Genomic DNA, 27,203 nt, shown 5'->3' with positions numbered 1-27,203 from the left:
CGTGGAGTATCTTCATCCTTGTGATAAGAATACGTAAAATATTTTCAACTTGTCCAATTCTTCTGCATCCTAATTAAGTCATACTTATTTTTCTGTTAACACAATAGTTTTCTGGGGTTTAAAAAAAAAGCCCTATCCAGATTTGGAATTGGCATATTTTACAAACAGGAGATTAGTTTATAATAACATTTAAAAAATAATTACTAAATTATAGTATTTTTTACTCTTGAAAAATGTTTAGGATCAAATGTGAGCATATGAAAATCCTGCAAAATTTTTTGAGACAAGAAATCTAAAGGAAAATACTCATTTCCAGATATTGCTAGGATGGTCAAACCCAGATTTTTTTTTTCCAAAAAAGGAAATGTATGCAAGATATTATAAAAATCATTTTTCATTTAAATGAAAAGAATCACAATGAAGAAATTGGAAATTACAAGAGGGAACATCTATATTTCTAGTGATCATGTCAGATACAGCAACATTCAGAGACATGTGTACTCTTAAATTATTATTCATATATGAGGCATTTCATCTCATGATTAAACTGTCATAATTTGTGGATGAATACTGGTCTTGGAAGAGCTTAACACACACTTTTCCAGCACGGTCTTTTTATGCCTCTCTGGTTATACAGTCAAGCCAAACTGATAAAACAGACCAGGTGAAAGTCATCATTAAACAAATTGACCCAGGGTGTCAACAGGAAAGCTTTAGACTTTACCAGTATATCCAAGCTTATTTGTTAGATGGTTACTTGATCCTTATCCTGACCAAATCAAAGCCAGATATCCAGGTGTGGTTAGAAGTAGCATAAAGCTCTTCCAAACTAGATGTAATGTAATTCTAATCTAGTCAACCTTTGACAGTAAGATGCTAAAAAAGAACAGAAAATTAAACCCAAAGTAAGCAGGAGAAGTGACATATTAAACAGAAGAGAAATCAATGACAAAGGCGGCAAATAATGACAATTAACAAATTCAAAGTTAATTGTTAAAGATTCATAAAATTAATCCCCAGCAAGAATGAATGGAGACATAAAAAAGAGAACAGGAAATATATGGCACAGAAAAAAGATGGAAGATGCACATTGTCTGATTTCAAGGCTTACAAAAGAGGTACAGAGGCCAAGAAAGTGTGGTATTCATGTTAGGGTAGAGAAATATAGCAATAGGACATTATGAATTCAAGAATTAGACCTGCATATACATGATCAGTTAATTTTTGCGAACAAGACAACTTATTGAGGATAAGGTAGTATTCAAAAAATGGTTCTTACACCTCACACAGGTTGCCAATTCAGAATTGGTCTAATCCAGAAAGATGCTGATTTCATTAACTAATTTCATTCATTTCTGCAATTACACTTTCGGAGTCCAAGGCTGTGTGTGTGTGTGTGTGTGTGTGTGTGTGTGTGTGTGTGTGTTTGCACGCACACACATGCATGTGGGCATACACATAATGCATATAAATATATACTACATATATATAGTTCCCATTCTTCTCATAACTCATTTTCTCATATATCTCATATTTCATATGTATGTATGTATGTATATATACATGTCTCATCAAGAAATCTGAGGTTTTTATCCTCTCTAGAAGTTTTTATTTTCCAGTGAGGAGGAATCTGAGAAGATGGTCCATGAATATTAAGAGTGAAATACTTTTCAGATCCTTTGACATCAGTCAAATCAGGAATTATTCTCTCTATATGTTCCATTTGAAATTGCTTCTACCATAGGCAGGATTTATAAATGAAATATATTTTTATTTCCCCTCGTTTGGCAGATCAAGTGAGGTATGTAGTTAAGTTACTAGAAGTTCACAAATGAGTTTTGGATAGAAATCTATGTTCATTTTAGCTCTAAATTTTTATACCACATGCCCTTAGTAGTGTCCCATTGTGTTCTATAACTGGTCACTGTTTTTATGCAACAAATACTTATTAATAGCTATTCTATTCAAAATACCAGTTCAGGGATCACCAGTGAAACAGTTGAAACTGTTTTAGGACATCCATTTTTCTTCCCCTATCTGTTTAACTAAAGTAACAATAGATGATTTTAAAGGCAAATACAGAAGATTACATAGTTGTGGACACAGCTCTTTTAATATTGAGAAGATTGGGTTTTCTTAAGTAATCAAAAATCTGATAAAAACAACATGAAGAACAGTAAATTGTTAAGTCCCTGAATTTTTGTTTTCCAAGTAGATTGCCTAAAAAGTTAAAAAAAAATCATAATCTCTCATTAAGAGCAGAGAAATGATTCAAGAAGACTATCCTTTTAACAGAGAAAAAAACCAAACTGTGTACCACTCTACTTTTGATATTAAAACTCATTAAAAAATGAAATGTATATATTCCAATCTTAGCCAGTTTAACTACACATAAAATTACTTTTTTAAAAAAGATTTTTATTTATTCATTTGAAAGAGAAAGAGCACACAAGCAGGGGGAGAGGCAGGGGAGAGGCAGAGGGAGAGGGAGAAGCAGGCTCCCTGCTGAGCCAGCCAGGAGCCCCCAAGGGGCTTGATCCCAGGACCTGGATATCATGACCTGAGCCAAAGGCAGATGCCTAACCATCCAAGCCACTCAGGCTCCCTGAAATTATTTTCTCAAGATTCTTTTTCCATAAACCTTTCACAAACTTTTTTGTATTCTTTCAGATTTTTATGTTTTTTCTCTTTCTCATTCTGAAACAAATGGTGATTTGGCTTCCCTTAATTACTTTTCTTTACACAATTATTCCTTTACACTCCTATTATTTCTAAATAGTTTTGATTTAATTACATATTGATTAAAAGTCTTAACCCTTAGAATCCTTAATTCCTAGTAAAAACTACAAAGTAAGAAATTGAGAACTTTTATACTAACACTCTGCGAACTGGCAAATTTATAAATACTTTAATAATTTCCAGAAGTATTTTCTTCCTCATAGTAAATTTTTCAGTGTGGCATAAAATATGTTTACTAATAGGCCCAAGTATCTTTAGTTCCTCTGTAAAAGTAAGCGAAAAGCAGATAAACCCATGTTCAGTAATGTTTCAGTATTTTATCTTAGTTAGAAATGATCTACATAGTCAATAGATACCCATCATTCAACTATCTCATTATAGCTTTAGGTTTCAAGTTACCAAAAAGATTTTGGGAACTCTTTTTAAGTGGATATATCATAAAATATAACTACTGTTGAAAAAGTTGATATATATACTTTAATATCGGTTTAATTTACTTGTTTTTATCAATTATGTTTCAATTACTCATGAAAATTGCATGAGACATTAAACAGCTTAATTATCTTATCTCTCTTATTGACAAATTCTGTAGCCTGAGCCTGACTTTCAGTAAATCTAGGTAAGAGTACTAGTTGTATCTGCATTACATTTAATATTGATAACTCTAAAACATGCCTTAATGTCTTAGTAAGATTTTGCCATTTTTGTACATATCTATAGCTTTCAGGACCACAGTTCTTAGACATAAAATAAGCAAGTGTACTGAAAGGTGGCATACTTAACTCTTTGAAATTTGAGGATCTCTTACCTTTGGCTAAGCCTCGGGTATCTCAGAGACAAATTAATACCCAAGAAGTATGTGCTGCTGGGTTGGAGATTTGACAATGTACCGCAATGCACAGACATTTTCTTGAGGTTGACTGGTGACCTAGTCAACCTAACCCATTCCTTGACCAACTTATCCTAGCATAGGAGTTTTAAGTGAGATGGCAAGTTCTCTAACAGCTTTTAAGTGTTAGACACATACCCACCAATTTTGCGGCTTTGGCTTTTAAGACTCCCGTTAGCAAATTATTATTCCTTTCACTAAGTTTATTTATAATGGCAGATGCCTGAATGGCTTTTAATAGTCTGACTTGTGCCTAGTTAGATTTTGATATGTCATTCGTCAAAAAATTCTGAATTTCTTATCTTAATTGACTTCCCCAAGTCCCCCAATGGTTTATGGCTATGGACTTACTTGGAGGCTTTGTGAGTCCCATAATGACTATCATGTTGCTTTCTTTAGATTGAGAGGTACCCTTTTTTTCCGCTTGTTAAAATAATACTTCCTAATTCAACCAGACTTACTGTTTCTGGCTACCTGTGCAGTTTCTGAGACCTGTCAGAACTTCCCAAAGGTGCTTACCTCGTAGATGAGTCAGCCACTAACCCAAATGTTTTGGCCCCCTAAGTCTCACTGTGAGAAATCTGGAGTCTCTCACACCCCAATTTTCCACCCCAAAAGACTGGGACAGACAAACTTGAAGAGCTCAGAAGGCAAATAAGCAGAGCTCAATGTGAAGGAAGCTTAGCAGAGATCCTGGAGAGCAGCCTGAGAGGCAGAGAACCAAAGGCCTCAGTGGGTATTTTCACCTGCGTCTGGGAGTCATCCCCAGAATCTTCAGCAGCTGTCTTCCCATCTCATCACCAAAACTGTCCAATGACAAAACTAAAACAATTTCAAGAAAAATATTCCATGGATTAGGGGAGTACAGTGTCTCAGAGGCTGCGGATGTGGGGCATGTGGGGCAAGAGAAAGTTTTAAAGAGCATTAGCAGAGGCAACACAGAAATGGAATGATTGGCTAGGAGGCTGGGGGTCTCCTTTTAAGGGGAGCAGGTCCTATTTTCTAGAGTAAGGCAAACTAGCTAACTTGAGTTGGAGGATTGTGACTGGTATACGTTAGGTTTCCCTGTATGACAGGTGTTTCCTGTAAATGTAGGCTGACTTAAGTTTAGATTTGTGATGTGGGCTGAGCCACTGGGATGGCCTCCATTTTTGGGTCCCAATATACAGATTAACTTTATTACTGAGCAGTTCCACTCCTAGGTAGATATTCAATAGAAATGCATACATACGTGTACCAAACTTCATGGTTAAGAATGCTCATATCACCTTAATTTGATTAAAACTAGAAACAATCCCCTTGTTCATGAAGAGTAAAATCAGTTGTGTATAACCTATACATCTGAATACTTTAGAGCAACAAAGACAAAGAGACTCTTGCTCGCCACAACAACATAAGAATCTCACAAACATTATGCTGAACAACAGAAGTGAGACTTAAATGAGTATGTAATTTATATTCTAATTTTATAAATTGTAAACAAATGAAATTAATCTATTGTGACAGACTGTTAATTCTGGGTGGTTAGTGATGGGGCGGGGACCCTCTGGATGCTGGTAGTGAAATATTTGTGATCTGGTTAGTTGTTTTGGGAAAAAATGTATGGATTCAAGTTTATGTAGGGTTTTTATAGGCATAGATTTCAATGAAAGATGTGCTTAATAAATAAGTAAAAAATATAATTCAGAGGAGAATGGTAGTTTGAATCAGGGAAGTAATATAATGAGAAGTAGCTGAATCCATTTTGAAGGTAGAGGCAATACTATATTATGAAAATCGTGTACTATTAGATAAATAAATTACAGTCATCTTCTGAGAAGAAAGTTAAATGTGTCATTCAAAAGAAGCAGCAGCAGAGTTTTAGAAGTAAGATCATACATTTGGTTTTGTAACATGCTAAATTACATTTGCTTTTAATAGGTCAACTATAGATCAAATTGAAAACTTTTATATGCCCATCCACAGTTCAGAAGGGAAATTTTGGAAAAAAATTAGTATACAGCAAAGATGAAAGAAAAAAAATAATCAAAAAGGATATACATAGCAAATATTAAACCAAAAGAAATTTGGCATATCTATAGTAGTATTACATAAACTACTCTCCATTGTTGTGTGTGTGTGTGTGTGTGTGTGTGTGTGTGTGTGTGTTTAAGAGCAAGAGAGAGAGAGAGAGGTGTGGAGGGAGGATTCAGAGGGAGATGGAGAGAGAATATTAAGCAGGGGGCCAACCCTGGGCTCGATCTCACAACCCTAAGATCATGACCTGAGCCGAAATCGATACAGACACTTAACCAACTGAGCCACCCAAGCACCCTCTCCATTTTTAAAAGAATTTTTACAGATAGAGAGGGAAAATACATACTTATAAAATATAAAGTTAAAATTCACAGAATTACTTACATACCTCTCTCAGAGAATAAAGATTAAGCAGACAAAAAGTCAAACAAACAATAGTGTGGGTGTACTATACTTGAAAAGCAGATATACCACACTTGGTCTGACTGTACAGAACACTAACTATAACACAGAATATATATGTTCTTTTCAAGCATGTTTGAAATATCTTTTTCAAATGAATACATAAAGCCATAAAGCAAATATCAAAAATATGAAAGGCTCATACTCATCAGGTCTCTAAAGACAATACATCTTTGTTAAACATCGGTAAGCTTAGACACTAGTATAAACTGAGACAGTCTATTTTTTATGTCCAATACCCCATATCCATGGAGAGACATATTATAGGATACACTCAGAAGTATTTCTGTATAGATGATAAATTATATATAACCATACTCATAAATGAGTAATAAAAATATGTACTTAGATATATTTGGGAAAAAAACAAACCATGAATACCAAAAAATACTATAAAAATTATAATATACTTAGAACTAAACAATAATAAATTTCAATAAATCATCAAAACTGGTTCTTTAAAGCAGCAGTTTTTTTGTTCCTGGAACTCCTTTATAATCTTAGACATTATTAAAAAAACTAAGAACTTTTGTCCATATAGGTATTAACTTTCAATATTTTCAGTATTCAGAATTAAAGCTGAGGTTTTTTAAAACACGTATTACAGAAGCACAATATATGAACATACTAAATAGCAACATGAATGAATCAATTTCTAATACCAAAGCCTTGTCTTGAGAGAACTCATGATCTCTGTTTTTCTCCCAAACTGGTTACATCCATTTATGGCGCATATTTAACATCTTCTTCCTTCTCATGTCATATTGCTAAGATTACACTTTCAGAGCTGTAAGATATCGCTGATCCTAGCTACTTCAATGTTAAAATGTGGCTGGGCCATGAGCCATAGCTTGATTCGCCTTAGACAAGCCTGCCTACCAGCCCAGGGAAAGATTAATTGCTTCCACGGTTTTTCTTTTACAGTTCCTTACATGGCGCTTCACATTCTGGACCCCAGGGCCCTTGTAAAATAGGCAAGTCAAAAATAGAAGATATTTTATTCCATCCTTCATCCACTTGGTTATCGTAGGCAGTGAACTGAAATTTTTAAAAATGTAGGAAATTAGGGAAGAGAAAATATCTTTAATAAAACTGTGGCTCTCTTCCAATTTCAAGGGTTTTGCATTCTGGCTACATATTGTATTTTGCACAGGGACCAATTCTTTAGAATAGATATTCTCAGAGATAAACAAATGAGAAGTCACCAGCTTTGAAACCACTTCAATATTTGTATATTTCATGCAGGAATATAACTGCAACACCCCTCCAGTGCCTACTTCCTTTTTTGGAAAAACTGAAACAAAACTGCTTCACTTGCTCAACAGTGGCTGTCTTTCATCTCGACAGATTATCCCTCCTTTAACTCTCCTTACAGATATTTTTGTTGTTTTTGACTTATTAGCCCTAGTAATTTTCAGAAAGCTCACTTAAGACGATCTTTTGGCTCTTGTTGCGCGTTTGCTTTCTCACTTAGGAGAGGACCTTCTCAAAGTTCCTCAGGTATACTCAACAAATTAATGGAGAAATCTCATTAGCACCGAACGAGGCTTTTTCAGGGCTCAAAAATCATTAAGTTTTGAATGATGGTCAAGATTCTCACAATATTCCCTGATAAGTGGGGAACCTCACTGATGATGACATTATTTTCTCCCATTGTTTAAACACAAATACAGTAATCACAGTGTTGCAGACAGATCTTAGGGTGGCCCCTATGCATCCATCTCCCGGTGTTCGGATGATTGTGCAATCCAATTCTCTTGAATGTAGATGAGAGTTGTGATTTGTTTCCAACCAGTGGAATACCGCAAAGGTGATGAGATATACTTAACCATATGTATGTGATTACAACAGTGTACACCATCTTGCCTGAATCAATCAATCAATCTCTCTCTGTCTCTGTCTATCTCCCTCTCTCCATTCTTGGCTTTGAAGAAGCGAGTTTTCATGAGTACTACAACTGCAAAGAAATTAATTCTGACAACAACCTAAGAAAGTTCTGAAGCAGATCCTTCCCCAGTCAAGCCCCTGATGGGAATCCAGCCCGGGATGACACATTGGTTATAGATTTATGAGAATCTAGGCCAAGGATCCAGCTAAGTCATACCCAGATTCCTGTCCCACCATAACTGAGAGGAATATATATATATATATATATATATTGTTTTAAGCCACTTAGTTTGTTGTAATTCATTTTACAGCAAAGAAAACTAATATACACAGCATCTTCACTTTCAGTCAAAAAGGTGGTATTTTTCTGTTTTATTTTCCCAAAGTAAACTTTTCACTGACCCAATTCTAATAGTGTCTGTACTATTTTAGCACTGGAGACCACATGAATTTTTGGTTACAGTGGTGGACTATTCCTTTTATTTATGCAAGAGTGCAGGGATGTAGAAGTTACTGAAAAGTAGATCTCACACTAAAATCATTATTTAATTTAATCTTAAGAGGCTGATTGAAGAACCATCAAAATCCCCTTCCATTTCCCTGTACTAAATTATTATCTATATAATTTTAAATGTATTTATTCTATTTTTATTAAAATTAAACATATTATGCATAGCTACATTCTAAATAAAAGTATTCTAATAGTTGAGTACCTCATGCAGAATATTTACAAATACTACTGACTTAACATACGCTAAATTACATAAAACAACATTGATAACTCAGTATTGTCTCTAAAATACGGAAATTAATGGAACAGGCTTTTTACATAATTGCATAAGTAAAATCCCCCAAAAATTCAATCCTAATCAGGAATTTGGTGCCCTTTGTAATAGATAAAATAATATTTGACAAAACTTTATTTTTATATGGAATTTAAAACACATATATTTTATATAAAGACAGGTATCAGATTATCTATTTTGAGCATGTATTTCTATAAAACCCATAAGTAAATAGAAATAAAAAAGATAAACATGGAAATAAAAAGATTCACATTTAAAGGTCAAAAAAGCAGAAATGCACAATTATATTTCACACTTAAATTCCAAGAAGCAATATGTTGGTAAGAATTTCAAGAACAAAGACAGGAGTGAGAAACTGAAACAGACAGAACTGACAACATAAAGCACCCAACAAACAGAACTCAGTCAAACAATTTTCATTTATTCAACTGTAACACAGGTGCTCTTTGAGTGGGCAGGTAAGCAATGGTTTCGATCTAGAGGTAAGAATTGGAGAAAATATCCTGAAAATAGTAGTGAAGGATAAAGAGAAATTTAATGATCCTCAGGGTAATTAAAGTACAAGGCTGTATGACATGACTCACCTGTTTAATTATCCCAATTATATCTAAAAAGAAAAGACATGTGATGACAATACTAACAGAACAATGCTCGGATATCTGGTAGACTAAAATTTGATGCTTATTCATAGCTAAATCTGCAAGGGAGTATAATTTTCTACTGATTTTGTGTGTGTTTGATTTTTCCCATTATATCCTGTTGAAAATGAAAGTCCAGCTAGCTAATATAAATTCTTTCTGGGGTAGAATTTATTTTTATAAAAAAAAATAAATACCAGAACAGACATAAATAAGATGTATATGGGAAAATACTAGCTTTGAGGTTTCACATGATACACAATATCATATAATACAACACTACCATGACTGATAGAGCTTTGCTTGAACAGCTCAGATGAACTATGTAAGAAGAACATATTATCAGATTTGGAAAGATGTGTTTTAATAACATTGATGATAATCTCCTTTATAATATGAACTGGTATTTTTTATTTATTTAAATTCAAGTTAGTTAACATATAGTGTATTATTAGTTTCAGGGTAGAGTTTAGTGATTTATCAGTTGCATATAACACCCAGTGCTCATTACACCAAGTGCCCTTCTTAATGCCATTCACCCAATTACCCCATCCCTCCACCCACATCCCTTCCATCCATCCTCAGTTTATTCTCTATAGTCAAGAATCTCTTATGGTTTGCCTTTCTGGTATTTAAAAAGGTACATGCTTTACCTATCCTTAACAAGACTTACCGTTTATTTATTTTTATTTTTAAACATTTTATTGTTTAAGTATGTTTTACATATAGTGAAATGCAAGTATCTTAAACATTCAGTTCAATATAATTTGAAAATTGTATACACTGTTGTAACCACCCCCAAAACAAGTTATAGAGAAACATAATCACCACAAAGAGTCTCTTTTGACAGTTTCCAATCAATTCTACCCACCTACCCAAAGACCACCACCTCACCATAGGCTGGTTATTATAAATAACCAGTGGAATCATACAGTATCCATTCTTTTTGTGTTTGAGTTCCTTTAATCTGCATATTGATATTTAAATTAATTTGTCTTTCATTCAGTGTTCTTCTTTTTATTTCTACATTGTATTTAAATGCAGAAGTTTATATTTGTTCATCTAAATTTAAGAACATTCTTGAATGAGTTTCTGTGTGTGTGTGTGCACATGGGTGTACACATTCATGTGTATGTGTACATGTATTTTCATTTATCTTGAATAAGTGGCAGGATATTGAATTACTGGACCATAAAACAGGTGTATATTGAACTTTCTAGGAAACTGTTAAATAATTCTCCAAGGTGATTGTACCATTTTTACTATCCACCATCAATGAATGAACATATCCTATTTTCCATACCAAAAGCATTTAACATTATTAGTCTTTTCCTATTTTAGCTCTTCCAATCAGTATATTAAAAGATTGTTATTTGTATTTATTTTTTACGTTTTTATTTAAATTCTAGTTAGTGAACATATAGTGTCATATTGGTTTCAGGAATAGAATTTAGTGATTCATCACCCACATGTAACACCCAGTGCTCATCACAAGTGCCCTCCTTAGTACTGATCACCCATTTAGCCCATCCCCCACCCACCTCCCTCCATCAACCCTCAGTTTGTTCTCTATTGTTAAGAGTCTCTCATGGTTTGCCTCCCTCTCTCTCTTATTTTTCTTTCCTTTCCCCTATGTTCATCTGTTTTGTTTCTTAAATTCCTCATATGAGTGAAATCATATGGTATTTGTCTTTGACTGACTCATTTCACTTAGCATGATACACCCTAGCTCTATCCACATCACTGCAAATGGTAAGATTTCATTCTTTTCTGATGGCATCTACCACTGTGTGTATGTGTGTGTGTATACACATCTTCTTTATCCATTCATTAGTCAATGGACATTTGGGTTCTTTCCAGAATTTGGCTCTTTTTGATAATGCTGCTATAAACATCAGGGTGCATGTGACCATTCAAATCAGTATTTGTGTATCCTCTGGGTAATACCTAGTGGTAGAGTTGCTGGTGGGAATACAAACTGGTGCAGCCACTCCGGAAAACAGTATGGAGTTAGTTTAGTCAGAAAGTTAAAAACAGAACTACCCTCCCACCCAGCAATTGTTCTTTTGTTTTTTTGATTGTTTTAAAGATTTTTTATTTATTTTTTTGAGAGAGAGAGAGAAAGAAAGAAAAAAAGAGAGTGGGGGGAGAAGCAGGGGGAGAGGGACAAGCAGACTCCATGCTGAGTGGGGAGCCCAACTCGAGGCTTGATCTCAAGACCCTGAGATGATGACCTGAACCGAAACCAAGAGTCAGACATAGCCAACTGAGCCACCAAGGCACCCCCATTATTATTTTGTCTTTATTGCAATTACCTAATGATACATTCTATCAAATTTTTCATGTGCTTATTGACTATATACACATTTTAAACCTGCATTCTAGTCATTTTGCCTTTCATTCCTCTACTGAATTGACTTGTATTTTGATCAAATAGCAACATACTTCAGTCTATCAGTGGACAATCTGTTTCTAATCCACTGATCTATTTTTTATTGCTTAAATCTTATTATACTCTCTTAATGATTATAGCTTTTAATAAACCTTTAAATCATATAGAAATGGAAAAATATTCCATGTTCATGGATTGGAAGAACAAATATTGGTAAAATGTCCATACTACCCAAAGCAATTTACACATTAATGCAATCCCCATGAAAATACCACCACATTTTTCAAAGAGCTAGAACAAACAATCCTAAAATTTGTATGGAGCCACAAAAGACCCTGAAAAGCCAAAGCAACCTTGAAGAAGAAAAGCAAAGCAAAGCAAAGTTGGAGGCATTACAATTCCAGACTTCAAGTTATATTACAAAGCTGCAGTAATCAAGACAGTATGGTACTAGCACAAAAACGGACACATAGATCAATGGAACCAAACAGAAAACCCAGAAATTAAGCCACGACTATATGGTCAATTAATCTTCAACAAAACAGGAGGAATATCCGGTGGGAAAAAGTCTCTTCAACAAATGGTACTGGGAAAACTGGACAGCAACATGCAAAAAAAGAAACTGGACCACTTTCTTACGCCATACACAAAAATAAATTCAAAATGGATTAAAGACCCAAATGTGAGATAGGAAACCATAAAAATCCTAGAGGAGAACCACAGGCAGTGTGAACTTCTCTGATACCAACCATAACAACTTACTAGATTATCTCCTGAGGCAAGGAAACAAAAGCAAAAATAAATTACTGGGACTTTATCAAGATAAAAAGCTTGTGCGTAAGTGAAGGAGACAACAAACAAAACTAAAAGGCAGCCTATGGAATGGGAGAAAATATTTGTCAATGATGTATCTGACAAAGTGCTAGTATCCAAAATATATAAAGAACTTAGAAAACTCAACACTCAAAAAATGAATAATCCAATCAAAATGGGCAGAAGACATGAATAGACATTTTTCCAAAAAAGACGTATAGATGGCCAACAGACACATAAAAAGATGTTCAACAAGACCAATCACTAGGGAAATACAAATCATAACAACAATGAGATATCACCTCACACCTGTTAAAATGGCTAAAATCAATAAAATGATAAGCAACAGGTGCTGGTGAGGATGTGGAGAAAGGGGAACCCTCTTGCACTGTTGGCAGGAATGCAAACTGGTGCAACCACTGTGGTAAACACTATGGAGATTCCTTAAAAAGTTAAAAATAGAACTACCCTATGATCCAGCATTTGCACTACGAGATATTTACTCAAAGAACACAAAAATACTAATTTGAAAGGAAATGGGTACCCAGATGTTTATAGTAGATTTATCTACAATAGTCAAATTAGGGAAGATGTAACACACACACACACACACACACACACACACACACACACACACACACGACATGGAATATTACTCAGCCACAAAAAAGAATGAATCTTGCCATTTGCAATGACGTGGATAGAGCTAGAAAGTATTAGGCTAAGCGAAATAAGTCAGCGAGAAAAAGACAAATACTATATGACTTCACTCATCTGCAGAATTTAAGAAACAAAAATAAAAAAACAAGGGGGTAAAAAAAGAGAGGGAGGCAAACCAAGAAACAGACTCTTAACTATAGAGAACAAACTGATGGTTACCAGGGGGAGGTGGGTGCAGGATGGGGGAAGTAGGTGATGGGGATTAAGGAGTCAGTTTGATGTGATGAGCACTGGGTGTTGTATTCAAGTGCTGAATTACTATATTATACACCTAAAACTAATATTACACTGTACGTTAACTAAGGAATTTAAATAAAAACTTAAAAAATATGTAAGTTAGTTAAATGAATGAATGAGTGAATGAATTTAGACATTAGGTCAGAGACCCTTTTATTCTCTTTAAAAAAATTAGGGGCTCCTGGGTGGCACAGCGGTTAAGTGTCTGCCTTCGGCTCAGGGCGTGATCCCGGCGTTATGGGATGGAGCCCCACATCAGGCTCTTCCGCTATGAGCCTGCTTCTTCCTCTCCCACTTCCCCTGCTTGTGTTCCCTCTCTTGCTGGATGTCTCTATCTCTGTCAAATAAACAAATAAAATCTTTAAAAAAAAAAAAAAAGAATACTTTTCCTATTTAACCCATTTCATTTTCTTATAAAATGATTTTTTCACTTCACTTTACAGTGAAGGAGATTTGGAGAAAAATTATATTTCTTTTTGAGTACATATGCTTTTACTTTGCTTTCATATTTGAATGGCATCTTATTTGCACACAGAATTCTACTTTTTCTTCCTTTTAACCATGAGTCTAATATCCCCAAGAACACACCTCTAGTCAATGTTTACTGCATCAAGGAGGGTTGTACACCATGAGGAAGCATGGGGCCTTTATAAGGAAGACTAGGGTGACTTTCCAAATCTTAACCAGAAGAGAAACGTGATATTATTATCTTTCCTATAGTTGATGGCATTTCATTGTTTGTTTATGCTATTAATAACTCAAGAGAAAAATTAAAAAGTTTCCATTGTTATAGATGCTTCCATCACTGAATTAGTAATACTTACACAGGATATATATATTTTTCATCTCAATAGAAAGAGCTCTTGACATTTTCTTATAAAGAAAATTTAGAGAAACTGAAATTATTCAAAGCTTCTTCAGGGTAAGGAGGGATATGGCCACTCTCTGCTACTTGGGAAGAAATCAAGATAGAATTTCTTTACTTGAAGCAAAAGAAAAAAAAATATATCATACCCATAAAGAACTTTGACTAACTCTAGTAAAAGGCCTTTATTTCTAACATTTTCAGTGAAGTTGTATGCAGTGATGAGTCTTCCTCTAAGAAGCTGCTCTTAAAACACCTGTCTCAGTAAACTAGTGCAACTTCACAGATTTTTTTGAAAAAATGCCTTAGGTTATTCCAGAGGGATGAACCAAATTGAATTAGATTCCAAAACTTAATCTTTTTTACTTCATTTTTCTTTATGTTTTGAGTTTTTATTTAAATTCTAGTTAGTTAACATATAGTGTAATATTATTTTCAGGAGTAGAATTTAGTGATTAATCACTTATATATAACACCAAGTGCTCATCACATCAAGTGCCCCTCAATATTTTAATGACACTTTGCTAAATCATTTACTTACCACTTAATTAATTCAATCATTTATCATAACCTTCTAGAACAAACATTCCCAGACCTTCTATCTTCTCATTTCAGTAACTCATCCTGAAGCTCTTACAGGAAAGATAATGAAATGCAGAACTGTGGTTTATCCATCGTTCCATCATATATAGCCACTAGGAGATATAGTCTTTTCCAATAAATTTATTATTCATAGTATCAGTAAAGAATTCCATTTGAGCAAAAAAGATGGACATTGTATAAAATAGCAGTCATATAAGAACAGCAGCCTTCTGTATCTTCCTAAGTTTGAGTCCCATTCCTGTGCCAAGAAGTACAAAATCATTCTAACTAGCGTAAGGTGGTATCTTAGGGTGGTTTTGATTTGAATTTCCCTGATGGCTAGGCAAAAATTGACAAGGCAAGAAACAACAATTGCTGGAGAGGATGTGGAGAAAGGGGATCCCTCCTACGTTGTTGGTGGGAATGCAAGTTGGTACAGCCACTCTGGAAAACAGTGTGGAGGTCCCTTAAAAAGTTAAAAATTGAGCTACCCTATGATCCAGCCATTGCACTACTGGGTATTTACCCCAAAGATACAGACGTAGTGAAGAGAAGGGCCATATGCACCCCAATGTTCATAGCAGCATTGTCCACAATAGCTAAATCGTGGAAGGAGCCGAGATGCCCTTCAATAGATGACTGGATTAAGAAGATGTGTTCCATATATACAATGGAATATTACTCAGCTATCAAAAAGAATGATTTCTCAACATTTGCTGCAACATGGATGGCACTGGAGGAGATAATGCTAAGTGAAATAAGTCAAGCAGAGAAAGACAATTATATGGTTTCTCTCATCTATGGAACATAAGAACTAGGAAGATCGGTAGGAGAAGAAAGGGATAAAGAAGGGGGGGTAATCAGAAGGGGGAATGAAGCATGAGAGACTATGGACTCTGAGAAACAAACTGCGGGCTTCAGAGGGGAGGAGGGGTGGGGGAATGGGATAGACTGGTGATGGGTAGTAGGGAAGGCACGTATTGCATGGTGCACTGGGTGTTATATGCAAATAATGAATCATGGAACACTACATCAAAAACCAGGATGTACTGTATGGTGACTAACATAATATAATAAAAAAATATTATTATAAGAAAAAAAAGTACAAAATCACTTAACTTGACTCTCAGAGATTTTCTAAAACATATTTGTAGCTATACCTCCTACTGTTCACTGATACAAACAAAACAAAAACCAATTAACCAACCAAAAGAAAAACTGTTCTGAACACTGAAACTTAGATTGTCAAAAGACCAAATCTGGGAGAATCTGAAAATGCTAAATTTAAAGTATTAGATAGAATCTTTCTGCCAGTATGTTCTCCAAATCTTCCCTTCACAGGCCCTCAAATCAGATTATGTTGTGGAGAAAATGTAAGAAAAATGTGTAACTTATGACTATCACTGCTTCTAAATGACTGTTTTTCTTTGCCTGACTGTAGCTCTTATAAACTTGCAAAGAATATAGGTTTATGATAGCCCACTCTACTCGCAGCAGGGAAAATATTCCTCTTAGCCCAGTATATTTCTGACAGGGTTAAAAGGAATATTTTTAACTTCTCTTCAGTTGTCTCATGTACTACATAATCTTAACAATTTAGATAACCAGAGATTTGGATTATTCCACTTAAAGAAATAGCCATGTATTTTATTCATGTCCTTAAATGCATTAATTTTTAAGTTTTATCTTGCCAGTTGCATTCTTCTTTGAAATTCACAAGGTATATTCTAAAAATAATTTCTCATGCCATAATGTCTTCATCCCATTTACGAAAGTTACTTTTGACTATTCAATAATATGGAAATAAATGCCCTTTGAAAACATGTGATTGCATATTATTAAATGGATTAAATTAACACTTTTTTCCTGCTTTTTGTAGAACTATTTCATTGATAAATCCACATTTTCTGAAATCTGTACTTACTTTTTTTAATGATTTTATTTCTTTATTTTAGGGGGAGAGAGAGAGAGCACGAGCATGCAAGTGGGGGGAGGAGCGGGGGGGAACAGGAGGGGGAAAGAATCTCAAGTAGACTCTGAGCTGAGCATGGAGCCCAATGTGGGGTTTGATCTTAAGACCCTGAGGTCATGACCGGAGCCTAAATCAAGAGTCACCCAGGTGCCCCTAAAATCTATACTTATTTTTAAATATATTTGACAGCTCAGAAAGATCATTTTCTCCCCCCTCAATCCAACCATATTTATAAAATAAGGTAGTTGCTCCAGTTTCAATCTCCCTAAGCCCCAAACCAAAATCTATGGTAGTTGTAAAATTTGTACATTATTACTTGCATGCAGTTCCCTATCACCATGTTAATTTCACCCATCTGGCCTCAGTAGCTACAGGTTCTGGTTGGTTACAATTGTGGGAAAAATTATGAGAAGAGTTAGTGTAATAAATTATATACCCTGATGCTCCAGTTGATCCTAATAGCATCTTTCTCCTCTGTCACCCATTCTAGATTTCCCTCACACTTGGCTATTACTTTTACTGCCTAGTTTCTTTTCTTAGTGGGGTAAGCATAATCTTCATTGCTGAGTGGTCTAAGCCCATTATTAACAGGAGCTTATTAGGTCATAGTTGTTCCACTTGCCAATTTACAGTTAAAACTGGAAATGGGAGAACAATAAGATGCCCCATGGGATTAAGTGAAGGCTAAACATAATTTTTCCCAACCTCATTATATAGAAAAAGCCCTTCTTCCCATGATGATCAGGGACCAATTCGTTGTTTTCTCTGGAGAGCATTGACTAATACTGATGTCAATAGCTATCTGAAAGTTTTGAAACATTTTGGAAGATATAAAGTTAATGAGTCTGAATTTAGAGACAAGCCAGAATGAGAAATCCTCAAACAACACAAGATTATGGAATGAGCTGCTGAAACAATCAGTAACAGATTTCTAAACTCAGCCCTGAGAAAATCAATAATTTGTCAGGACAGGAGCAGGAAATGGAGAGCAACAGCAGACTCTGCAGCTGACCGCTACATGGGAATAATGTTGCCTCTCACCAACAGTCAAAGAAATTTAAAAAGAAATGTTTTCTGATAGAGAAAAAATGGTAACTGTCAAGATTGTTTTTATGAATACTATTATATATTATTGATAAATTTTGTTCAATTAGAAAAAAATTAATATTGGATGTTAAATACATTCACAATTAATATTCACTCTGAAGATAAAATGATTGTGCTTTTGGTAAAATATATGTTTTCATATAGAGAGAATTAAAATTAAGTGGTAGAAATATACAAGGAAATTCAGATAATCTTGAATCCAGGATTGGTTAAGTTCTTTTTTATTGAAAGTTTGAAAGAAGACTAAAGTAAAAATAGAGTATTATTTTATAGAATAAATTTTAGACAAAACATCTATAAGCTATATAGCTCAACTTAACATCCTACATGATCTTCGAAGTCTATCAAGCTCAGTTGTTACTCTGGAAGCTGGATCAGTATTTTCTCCCCTATGCCTGAAACAACTTTTTAGCAAAACAGAAGGAACAAGATAGACTTTTCTACAGAGTTACCAAAGATAAGTATTTGATCCTCTGAAATACGTTTTGCAATTAACACTCTTCTGTTCTTACAAGATTTTATTCTAAAATTTAACTATTACTACTACTACAATAGAATTATCCGTATACCATTTTACAAAAGATCATTTTATTATTATTATTACTAATTTACTGGTGTTTTAAATGTAGAAAACATGGGGCACCTGAGTGGCTCAGTTGTTAAGCATCTGCCTTCTGCTCAGGTCATGATTCCAGTGTCCTGGGATCGAGCCCCACATAGGGCTCTCCACTCAGCGGGAAGCCTGCTTCTCCCTCTCCCACTCCCCATGCTTGCGTTCCCCCTCTCACTGTGTCTCTCTCTCTCTGTCAAATAAATAAAATCTTAAAAATAAATAAATAAATAAAAATAAATATAGAAAGCAGCCCAGTTACTATGAACATCTGGAGCATGCTATCTGTTCACAGCCACTTGGAGACTTCTCTCACAGTGTGTGTGGGTATGCTCCTCCCTGTGTCTGAGTTATCACCTTTCTAGAGCAATTTTTTTTTCTCTCTACAGTTCATATTTTTCTACTGGTTTTTTTGTTTTTCTTTGGCTGCTGCAAAATTAATCTTGCTTTTTAATGTTAAAGGGAAAGAGTATTAAACTAAAAGAAAAAAAAGAAGTCAGACACTCTCTATCATCTTCTCTCTTAATGAAGAAAATGGGGAAAATTATCTGGCAATTTTCTGACAACAATTAGATGATGAAAAGTTCAGGAAGAACCAGCAGAATATTTGGACCATGGATACCTCTTTGCAAAGACCAGTTCATTTCTCTTTTCCTGTTATGCCTTGATATGGGAGAAATAACTCAAAGAGTGAATATAAGTTGTTATTTAATTTTTGGAGGAGACACAGTGTCAGGAGCCATACTACTTATTTGGAAGACAGAAGTAAAAGTGATGACCCCAAGCTGAAACTCATAGTGGAGAAAGGGTGCCAAGAATAAATTCTGTATAATGCATAGTGATGAATAGGTTCACTCCTACTTTCATCAACGTTATAATGAACAGGAGTTAAGACATTTCATATGATCTTTAAAAGAAAAGCAAACGTAATAAAATTTGCAGGTCACTCAATTCATAGTCATATACACATATATATATGTTGAAGCCTGAGAAGATTCATTCTCCCTTGAATTCTGATAGCACCATTTTTGATAAATTAAATATGGTTACATAAAACAAGGCAGACACTTAGGAAATTTTATGACAACAGCCATCTCCAAATGAATTTTAACAGTCATACCATTGTAACTCCTCCACAAGGTGTTTACAATAAAAAATGTTGGCAGAATTTTTAAGTTATTCTTATTTTTATTATATTTATTACTTTAAGGTGACAGTGACCTGGGAAACATCTTTATTTGCCATTAAATACATTGTGTGGTGAAAACTATGTAAGTGAAATATGAAAATTATCCTAAGAGGTTTGTAAATTAATCAATCAGTGCCTCAATCTTAAAAGAAAGTGCTTAAATTTTAAATTCAAGTGGAATTTATTACAAAAGTAATTACCAAAAATGATATAATTATATATGATGTAAATACTACTGTATTATAGCATTGCTTAAAATATATGAAGTCCTCAGTTTATTTATTAGTATTATCACCACTGATTTAAAACAACTGTTACATTGTTAAGCATATAGCTATATCTAAACTCCATCTATATCTGTATCTATATAAAATATCGCAATTAAAAATATAGGTTAGCAATAATGTCCTATTTATGTGGTACAAAAGAAGTGGGCAGAGATTCAAAAGGGAAATCAATTACTATATAATGCACAAAACTAGCAAAATTTTAGAAATGTGTTAAAAGATAAATTTGAAGGGAAGGAAACAGAGAAAGAACCCAATAGGCTTGTGGAATATTTTTCATTCTTGGAGTTATAGATGTGAAGTGAACTAAGACTTTAGAGACAGACTGACTGCACAAATTCAAGGTGTCACTCAAAAACACTTTGTGAAAATGTTCTAGGAGTAACTTGGTAGTGTCTGAATTGTTTCATTGTCTCAAAAACTGAATTACAGATCCAACTGACAAACCCAGCCTGAACACATAGGGATATATACTTATTTCCCTAACTTATTTTGTCTAAAATATGAGTAGTTAACATCTATGATGCTTCATCCTGTTGACATCATGAACTGAACGGAGACCTTTATTTGATCAGAAGAACTCTATTATCAGTGTAAAACAGGCTTTGGAGAAAGGGGAATTAAATTAGGCTGCTACTTAGATAATTTCCTTTACCGTTTAGCAGGGGCCAGTCCAGAGTGAGTGATGGAAACAAAACAAGTCAAAATGGAAAACACTTAGTATCAACTCTTGAAGTTTAACTGACGCAGAAGCCCCATTTGCTTTTGATTATTGTTTTAAGGTCTCTATTTCTAGAGAAAATAATTTGAACAATTCAATTCTATGGAATTAATTAAATATATCAAGAGACACAGATCTTTTGCCTGGTATGTGCAGGGAAAAAAATAAATAAAACAGGGATTATTGAAATGACAAAAATAAAAATTCCACTTAATCACTTCCCAATATACATACATACTTTCTTCACTGGGAAGAAAAGTTGTCTCTACGAACTTCTAATGTAGATTATTGCTGTGATATAGCTAAACATGAAAATTATCAATAAGGCAGCATGTCTATAGCCCTTTACAAATATAAGCATACACAGTGTCAAGAAATTTATCAAAATAATTATCACCTGTCCATAGCATTTGCTATTAATTCTAGCAATGGGAAATAATCCTAGTGTTTCGTTGAGCTTGAGAATTTAATTCAATTTATTATGTGGTAGAGTTTATATGCACCAAATCTAAAAATAACCTCGGATCTAGAAAAATTGTTTTTTGTTTTTTGTTTTAAGTTTTTAAGGATAGGAATAGTTTAGTTTCAGACAGGTTATGGAGAACACTTGAGAGTAGGGAGAGAATCTCTCTGCTATGTTTTGAAGTTTTTTTAAAGATTTTATTTATTTATTTGACAGAGAGAGAGTGCGCTCGCACAAGCAGGTGGAGGTAGCAGGCAGAGGCCAAGGGAGAAGCAGTTTCCCCGCTGAGCAAGGAGCCCAATGAGGGGCTGGATCCCAGAACCCTGAAGTCATGACTGAGTGGAAGGAAGTCACTTAACCAGTTGAGCCACACAGGTGCCCCAGTCTCTCTGCTATGTTAAAACTTACTTCCTCAAGGTGATGTTGGGGAAGAAGGGGCTTATCAAAATGTGTTTAAGATTATATATTGATATGATAAATTCCTAATGAATAATATAAAGGTGGTAAAGAAAACAGCATTAAAATATGATGAGAAAATCTGTGAAATGGTAGCACTTTGTTTATTCTATCCCACAATCACTTGATATCTCAGATGCTGTTTCTTGCAATGGCCTGCCCCCAGGTTCCTTGTTTTATCTCTCTCTGATACTAAAATCTCAGTCTTTGGCCCTATTTCTCTGCTTGTAACTTATCCACTTATTTGTAAATGATTGATTCCATTTCTAATTTCAGCAATTTTCATGTTTAGGATTAGGAAGCTGTAGGGAAAGATGCAAAACATGATGATCACAGAAATTTGAGTTAAAAATTATAAAGGTGGAAAAAGGACGCTGAATCCAGAAAATGAGTTGGCAGAAATAAGCTTTGGGGCACCGCTATCCTCTTCCTGCAAAGTCCTAGTACTCATACAATTCATTTAGATGGTTAGGTCTGTTGAAAACTGGTTAGTTTAATGGACATTTTGTGCCTGTCAAACGGACACCATTCTTCTTCTGGTAGTCTAAATTTTCTTTTATGGCACTATCACACCTTTATTTCTTTCTTATTTATAAAGTATTTCATATTTCCTTGAGATAGGTGCAGTATCTATTTACCAAATGTAGCTGAAATTATAATCTAATATCATTTGTGCCTCAAGAGTTTTGAATGAGACTGAGTCTACCCCTCAGCAGCAAAAGTAAGTAAACCTTTCTTGGCCAATAACAGACATTCAGAGATTTATAAGCCTCTGCCACTTTTATTGGTTAAGGTATAATTGCTTAACCCAAGTCAGATAAGAGACTTAATAAAAGAATTTTGTTGGAATCACTGAGACAGAAAATCTTTATTTCCTTCGCAAAAGTTAACCGTAAAAGTAATATGTATTTGGAGTTGCTGAGGGCTATTGGGTAGAGAGGCACACATGACAATGAATCCACTCTGAGGAATTATGAAGCAGAGATTCAATTGATGGTGTTACTTGAGCCTCTGCTTTCACGCAAATGAAAATGTCAAACTGAACATGAAATTTTAAGTTTTCAAAGGCTGCAATATCCCATTATTGCTTAAGCCAGTTTGGTTTTCCATCAAAAGGAAGAAAAGAATCATGAGTAACGAAATAATGAAATAATTACTGATGAAATGAAATTAGTATCTTTTCCTCCATTACAATAATATTAACTCTATAAATCTACTTGGTCATACGTATTTTAAAATATTATAAAGCACAGAAATCAAATGTGGGTATTTAGTGGAAGGTATTTCTACACTGCATAGCAACCACACAAAATTAAAACAAAGTGAAACAGAACATATCAATAATTTAAGAGAAAATTATTTTATCAACAATTTCCCTTTAAAAATTCTAAATATTTCATGTGTTTACATTGGTATCTATCAAAAATAAAAGTTTCTAATTATTATTTTAAGTTCCAGTGACATGGGCAGTTCATTTTCTTATTGATATAAGTATATTCATGTCAAAATAGTATTATCTTGTGTTTTGGTAATCCAAATCAGAAATACTGAAAAGGAAAGATATATCCAAATGTATTTATTCTGTGTCATTTGGAAACTCGTAGATAAATAATTAAAAGTACAAAGTGGGTTCTAAGACTACAAAGAGTAATCATTTTAATTAAGGAAAAATGTCGTTCCATACTATGACAACTACTGACTGCATAAAGCCTAACTTCTAAAACTTGTATTAACATGTTTAGATTTGTTTTATTATATTTTTAAATTATACTTTGAACCCTATCAAACTGTAATTTAGAAAACCAATTTATTTGTAGATTTAGCTCTGAATCAGGTGCTGTATGTACATGGTTCCTACCCACCAATCTCCAAAGAGATCATGGCATAAACTGACTTTAAGGTATAAACGTTTGTCAGTATCTAAGCATAAATTAGGTACTTCCTAAAAATACCTAATGTAATTTTCTCTTGGCAAATGCAGGACTTTAGCACTCAGAGTCTGATTAACATTTTATAATTCACGCTGGACTACTGTCAATGTACACCAAACTGAGATTAATCATTTTCTAATTAACAGTTTTTCATTATTTACTTTAACTAGAACCGCTAAGATTTAGCTGTTCCTCATTTTCTTTTATGATTTGTATAAGATATATGGTTATTTTGTTATTTTAATACAGTTTGGCAGATTTAGAGCTCCAGTTCTTTGTGAGTTTCATAATACAGGGTTCTCATGTTTCTTTGTGTCTCCCCATCCTCAAGCAAAATCTCTGACAAGAGTTCAGCACATGTGTTTAATGAATGACTGAATACCTACTAAATCATATACCTTCATGATTCTTTATTATACATTATTTCTGTGTGTTTGTTAGAAATTATTAAGGACCTTATAACAAAAATGTCATCAGCTAGACAAGTTGGTTTTTGATGAATGACTAACAGATCAATATTCCTCTGTGTGTGTGGTGTTATTCACATTTATTTTATTGAAAGCTGTTTTCCATTTATATGAAAGTACAAATATCTAGAGAGGGAGGAGCACTCTCAAATCATTAACAATGATGGAAGCTATAGATAGCTGAGAAATAGATAGATGAAAATTACAATTAAACAAAGGCTACATGCCAACAAAAGAATAATGAAGCAAAAGCCATAAAAGAAGTCTTAAGTTGGTTTTTTTTTCAGAAACAGAATAAAAAAACAAGAAACTGTTTTCCTTTAAGAGCTTGATGTATATTAAGTATATTTAAGCATTATATTACCAAGATAAAGCTATAATCTATAGTACTACCAAAATCTTTTTAAATTATTTAGGTTACTGAAATGAAAAGGGTGCTAGATTAGTAGACTAGACTGGCATTTACAATAACCAGCTATGATTCTGGCATTTGTGCATCACTAGATATGAAAACTTGAGGAATACTTAAAGCTCAGAAGGACTCATTTTCCTCTTTTGTAAATTAAGAATAACATCAGGAACAACAAAAGTGATAGTAATATTATCTGTTTGGCCAAACTTAAATATGGGGCTATTATGGCCTAATTGTCCCAGCTACCTTGCAAGGTATTCTAATGGGCATTTTTTTATACCTTATGTCATTTAATAAGAATGAATATTCTATAAGATACCAATACTTATCTTTATTGTACAAACAAGTTTCTTTTACAACACACTTCACCTACTGTAAGTTCATTACACATAATTATTAATATAATACACCCAGATTCTTTGCTGAATAAAATGGAGAGCAGAAATTACATCCATAATGTGTTTCAAGTCATCAGTTTAACTCTGTCATGCACGCTTATTTATCCATGAAGCATAATTAGTTATATTTGCCAGACTCACAAAAGAGATCCTAAGCTTCATGAAGAAAGTATCATATCTAAGATATTAACAGAGTCCTAAAGTACATAATAGAAACGAAGAGATAGAAAGTATTTGATAGGCGATATAAATGTCCACTTGGATTTTTTGTTTGGTTTGATTTTATTTTTATTTTCCTGAATGGATAATGTAATTGGTTATAAAGTACATTTAGGTACCTCACATACAGGGGGCTTTTTTCATTCATATTATCATTAACATCATGTATTACAAATTATGTATAATTCATATAATATTTTCCTTTGGTTTTAATGCAACATTTACCAGATAGAAAATTCTTATATGTACTTGACTGGTTACTTGAACTATTCTTTTTTTTTTTTTTTTTTTTTTTTAAGATTTTATTTATTTATCTGACAGAGATAGAGAGGGAGCCAGCGAGAGAGGGAACACAAGCAGGGGGAGTGGGAGAGGAAGAAGCAGGCTCATAGCGGAAGAGCCTGATGTGGGGCTCGATCCCATAATGCCGGGATCACGCCCTGAGCCGAAGGCAGACACTTAACCGCTGTGCCACCCAGGCGCCCCTATTTGAACTATTCTTGAACCAGAACCATGTTTATTAAGTTAAAATGATATTATAACATATTTGATACTTTGGTGTGGCAAATTTCTTATTACTCTTCTTTTTTGGAGTTTTTTGGCTATTTTCACTTTTTAAAATTCTTCCAGATAAGATTATAATCATTTATAAATTTTAAAATTGTGTTTGGATTTTTGTAATTTTATAAATGCATTTGGATTGAAATTACATTTAATAATATAATTTCCCACATAAGAACATAGTATGCTTTCATTTATTTGGGATCTGAGTCTATATTAAAGTTTTATTATAATCACCATAGGTCTTGAACAATTTAAATTTTTTAATGTGCTTTTAATTTTGTATTGTTATATCAAATGAGATTTTGCCCTCATATTCTCTAAATTTTTATGAATTATAAAGCTGGACGGCTACCTAAAAATTCTTATTCTATTACTGCTAGTTTTCAAAAAACACAACTTTAATTATAAATACTAACAGTTTGACTTTTGATTTTTACTTATTTCTATGTCCTTAAATTTTATTTTATGTCTTTTTAAACAGCATTAAATAGAAGATCTACTGTATACTCCTAAAGTCTGAGACCACTCAATATGTCATTTTGCACATTTCCCAAAAAACAAAATAGAACATACAAAAAACCTGTCCCTTTAACAAAAACTTAAGACAGAGTTGGAAGGTCTGTGTATGGCCCTGACTCACTCCAGGCACTGACTACACAATTAGCAGCCCAGAGAAACACATTCTGGTCAATAAGAGAATACCCCTAACATGGCTGGAGCTATTTGAGGTTTGCCTTCTTGTAAACAGTATGAAAAGTTCAAACAGAATGGGAAACTATAAAGGCACTCAGAGGCCTGAGTCAGAGGAAAAGGTATCCTGTGAACCAAAACCTACACTTTGTAATACGTTATTATGATCCCTATCTCTCTCTTGTTTTGTTTTCTTTCTGTGATAGTTTTTCAGGAAAATTCAGCCAAATGTTCTAAGCTGAAGCAATGGAATAGTTTCTTGTCTCCCTGTTACTTACAACTTTATTTGAATTAAAAAAGAGTTCCACCCTTGGATAGAGGGAAAGTGGGATACAGTTGGGGCAGAGGTTATCAGAATGTAAACACCTACAGAAAATCTGTATTACCAAGTTGACTTGTAGCTTTATATGACTACTGATTCCTCAAAGTCTCTATCAAGTGTCTAAGGCCTGGTTTCTTTTTTGCCCTCTGAATATATATTACTAATAAGTTCCCCAGGTTTTGTTTGTATTCAGAATGTCTGTGAATTTAATGTGATAGGGAAAGAGGATCACAAGGAAAATAGGCAATACTGCTTTGTCTCATCCCTCATCATTTGATAAGGAAGTGGCTTCCAGGGCAAGATCTTAGAGGGGCTGGATCTTGTTTCATTACCTTGTTTTTGTGTTTTT

The sequence above is a fragment of the Ursus americanus genome, chromosome 18 (genome assembly GCF_024610735.1).
Source record: "Ursus americanus isolate L20-20 chromosome 18, mUrsAme1.1.p, whole genome shotgun sequence".
NCBI classification, from domain to species: domain Eukaryota; kingdom Metazoa; phylum Chordata; class Mammalia; order Carnivora; family Ursidae; genus Ursus; species Ursus americanus.
This window is presented reverse-complemented; position numbering follows the sequence as displayed.